This window comes from Salmo salar, chromosome 01, assembly GCF_965601325.2.
Source record: "Salmo salar chromosome 01, fSalSal1, whole genome shotgun sequence".
In the NCBI taxonomy this organism is placed as follows: domain Eukaryota; kingdom Metazoa; phylum Chordata; class Actinopteri; order Salmoniformes; family Salmonidae; genus Salmo; species Salmo salar.
In genome coordinates, this window is record NC_138291.1 from 172,745,566 (window position 1) to 172,750,491 (window position 4,926).

Below are 4,926 nucleotides of genomic sequence, written 5' to 3' on the forward strand. Positions count from 1 at the left end.
CCTAGGCGGACGGTTGCCTCCCACAACGTATCCAATGTTGCGCCAAAATAACCACTAAAACAACCACACGTGGTCAGTATGAGAAACCTCTGTATTTTATGCAACATATACTTATATATATATTTATGCGTGTCGTATAAAATACAGAGGTTTCTCATATATATATATATGGCCTAATATTTCATTTTTATGGATTTACTCTGCGTTTAATTAGATACCCATTTTATTAAATATTTAATTAGTAGTCCAATGTGACACTTTTAGTGTAGGCTAAATAACACACACAAAATGAATGTTTTGATTATGACCATTTAAGCTATAACCTCTTGCCTCATATGAAAGATTTTAAATATTTAATTAACAGAGTTGGTAAGCTCAGTGTAGTGTTGTAAATTGTGAAGCCATGTAGGCCTATGTAAAAAGTATATAAGCCCCCCATCACACCTGTCACTAGGCTACCACAAGAGCTCCTGCCAGATGGTCAACTTCACAGCACTGACAGACTACAACAAGCAGTGGAGGCTGCTGAGGGAGGACGGCTCATAATAATGGCTGTAAAGGAGCGTATGGAATGACATCAAACACATGGAACCCATGTGTTTGATACAATTAGACTAATTCCGCACCAGCCATTACCACAAGCCTGCCCTCCCCAATTAAGGTGCCACCAACTCCTGTGACAACAAGGCTTAACAGGGCATGTGATAAATAACCTACTAGTCAAGAGATCTTTTCTCTGGGTTTCCAAGATATTACACAGAAGGTTATAGGCTTGTCATTGCTCTCACGTAGCCTAATCAAAGTAGTAACTCTGTCATTGTTGTTATTTTAAATATGCCAGTGAGTGAATAGATCATTCATACAATCCACAAAACATCACAATATTGAAAAAATCTATAAATCTATTGATCTGTGTCTAAAATGGGGTAGTACAGAACATGTACTGTAGGTGTAGTACTGTACAGTTGTGGGACACATTGACACTTTATTTTGTCAACAGTCAACCCTGTTCACTGCCTCAGGCTTGTATTTACTGGCACCTCTGCTGTCTGTCTACTGCACTCTGACAATATGATAATGAATCAATGCATGCATCTCACAGTATATGACCTTTGTACAGAAGCTGCCTGTATTTTTTTGGGGGTTTGTTAAAGTTGCATGGTGTTTATTTCTTATTATCATCATTTTTCTTTCTTTTCAGTTTATTCTTTCTGCTTGTATTTATATTTTGATGTATTTTCTGTAATTTATGTAATTCAGGGCTCATCTTTGAAAGACACATTGGTCTCAGTATGACTCTGATAAAATAAAGATTCAATAAAAAAAATAAGATTACAATTATGACATAACATTCAATAACAAACAAAAGCTTGATTACAAAATAAAATTAAAAGATAACTGTATGAACATATATACTTGATGATGATAGTATTTTATAAAGCAAATGCTGACAGACCTCTAAAAGGTTTTGGTCAGAGGGGCCAAGTTGGACTTTGCAAGCACCCTCTTTTTACTGAAACCAGTTGGAGGTGTGAGCACATTATTTGACACGATGTAATGCAACATACTTTCCTTTTACAGTCTGACCTTCACCTCTCCTTGTGATGCCTATCTCTCCAAAACAGATTCAAGGCATCAATCAATCAAATGCTATTTTGTCACATGCTTCGTAAACAACAGGTTTAGACTAACAGTGAAATGCTTACTGATGGGTCCTTTTCCAACAATGCAGAGTAAAAGATAAAAAAATAATATATATAGAAATAGTGAAACAAGGAATAAATACACAGTGAACGAGTAAAAAATAACATGGCTATATACGGGGTTTTCCAGTACCGAGTCAATGTGCAGGGGTAAAAGGTAATTGAGGTAGCTATAGACATATAGGTAGGGGTAAAGTGACTAGGCAACAAAATAGATAATAGCAGTAGCAGCAGTGCATGTGGCGAGTGTAAAAGTTTTTGTGAGTGTGTGTGTGTGGGATCAGTATGCATGTGTGCGCATGTTATATGTGTGTGGACGTATGTCTTTTGTGTGTGTGTGTGTTGGGGTGTCAGTGTAAGTATGTGTGAGTTTGTGGGTAGAGTCTAGTGTGTGTGCATAGAGTCAGTGCAAGAGTTAGTACAAAAAAGGGTCAATGCAGGTAAGCAATTTGAATAGCTATTTAGCAGTCTTGTTTAGCAGTCTTATGGCTTGGGGGTAGAAGCTGTTCAGGGTCCTGTTGGTTCCAGACTTGGTATACTCTAACGCTTCCCGTGTGGTAGCAGAGAGAACAGTCTATGACTTAGGTGTCTGGAGTCTTAGAATTATTTTAAGGCCTTCCTTTGACACCGCCTGGTATAGAGTTCCTGGATGTCAGCGAGCTCGGCTCAAGTGATGTACTGGGCAGTACTCACCACCCTCTGTAGCGCATTGAGGTCGGGTGCCTTGCAGTTTCCATACCAAGCGGTGATGCAGCCAGGCAAGATGCTCTCAATGGTGCAGCTGTATACCTTTTTGAGGATTTGAGGGCCCATGACACATTTTATCAGCCTCCTCAGGGGAAGAGGCGCTGTCGTGCCCTCTTCACAACTGTGTGGGTGTGTGTGGACCATGTTAATTCCTTAGTGATGTGGACACTGAGGAACTTGAAGCTTTCGACCTGCTTCACTACAGCCCAATCGATGTGGATGGGGGAGTGCTCGCCCCTCCGTTTTCTGTAGGCTGCCTCATCATCATTGGCGATCAGTCCTACCACCATTGTGTTGTCAGCAAACTTGGTCATGGTGTTGGAGTCATGTGCGGCCACGCAGTCTAGGATGAACAGGGATTACATTAGAGGATTAAGCACACACCCCTGAGGGTCCTGAGCTTGGTGATGAGCTTGGGGGGGTGTTGAATTCTGAGCTGTAGTCAATGAACAGCATTCTTACATAGGTATTCCTTTTGTCCAGGTGTGTGAGGGCAGTGTGGAGTGCAATAGAGATTGCGTCATCTGTGGATCTGTTGGGGCAGTATGCAAATTGGAGTGGGTCCAGAGTGTCTGGGATGATGGTGTTGATGTGAGCCATGACCAGCCTTTCAAAGCATTTCATGGCTATGGATGTGAGTGCTATGGGGCGATAGTCATTTAGGGCAGGTTACCTCAGCATTCTTGGGCAGGGGAGACTATGGTGGTCTGCTTGAAACAAGTTGATATTTTAGACCGGGTCAGGGATAGGTTGAAAATGTCAGTAAAGACACTTGCCAGCTGGTCAGCGCATGCTCTGAGTATGAGTCTTGGTATTCCATCTTGCCCTGCGGCCTTGCGGATGTTAACCTGTTTAAAGATCTTATTCGCATCAGCTCCGGAGAGCGATATCACACAGTCGCCCGGAACAGCTCGTGCTCTTATGTATGGTTCAGTGTTGTTTGCCTCTAAGCGAGCATAGAAGGCATTTATCTCATCTGGCAGGCTTGCATCGATGGGCAGCTGGTGGCTGGGTGTCCCTTTGTAATCCGTGATAGTTTGCAAGCTTTGCCACAGGTGTCAGAGCCGGTGTAGTAGGATTCCATATTTGTCCTGTATTGGCATTCTGCCTGTTCAATGCCTGTTTATGTTTAGGCATGAACAAATCCACATATTTTCAGAAATGTATCATATCTGTAGTTACCTTATCATTTATGTATCCTTTTTTTTTAAATGTATAATTTCAATAAATATCCTAACATGATATGTAATATTCATCCTCATATGTATGATAGAAAATAGGCTAAATCTGACTCATGAAATGTCCAACACCCAAATTATTTTACCTTTTCAGGCACCGCATACATTTGCACCACATTCAGTAGTAGGCTATACAAGGCACTGAAAGGAAAACATCGTCATATTTAATCCAAGTTGCTATTTCCAAAGCACATCTCTGCTATCTCTGTTTAAAAATGCAGCATCGGAAATCCAGAACTCCAATCACAACACATCTTTTCTGTAAAGATGCAAACGTAGGTCAATCTTTGCTAAAAAAACGTATTGTATTCACACCCTAAATCCTTCTGCTTGCCCTGTTTGTTATGGACGATGGATGCGATGGGTGCAGATTGGGTCATCAGCGGCGGTCCCTCACAGTCCAGACCCAATGTGGTGGTAGTGTTGGTCTGTGATCCACTCCAAACTGAAAATGCATAAATAATTAATAAAAATTGTGTCAATATTGCACAAAAATATTGTCATTTCACATATTACCACATATTACCACATATTACCTGCTTCATTCATAATGAGAAAACTAACTGGAACAAGCTAACGTTAGCTAGCTAAGTTGCTAATTACCTAGCTAGCTAAGTTAGTTAACTGGCTATCTAATATTAACTAGTAATACAAAATACGCCTAAACGCATTAAAACGTTAGCTGTCACCTTGAGGCTTGATAGGGGGTTAAACAAAATTCCTGATGGGAAGGCAATTTTGTTATTAGTTAGCTAGCTAGGCTACCAGTTAGCTTTTACCCCACTATCAATCCTAGCTAGCTAGCTTTCCCTACTGGCTGCTGGCCAAATTAGCTAAAGTTTTTGATTCTAGTTACTAAGATAAAAAAAAAAACATCTCAAATTAGCTATACACTTCAGCGTGAACTTCTTTGTGGTATTTTCTGAACAGCTTCTCACTTCTTTGTTACTCTAGTCGTCAGTTCGAGCACACACCGTTTACACACTCATTTGTGGCGCCAAAATGTAAAAATTACAGTTTGGACTCCACAGCAGATGTGATTCTTGTTGCTAGGCTACCAGTTACTGTGGTTTTAGCTTATGGTTTGAGCGTGTTTATCCAGAAGGAATACAAAAAGTATAGCTATTGTCTGAAAGAATGATATTGATTAAATATTTGTCAAATTATTGAACATGTCCTCAAAATTCAAATAAGCATTAAAAAACATGTGCTTAATAGGCATATCAAAATGCATATAA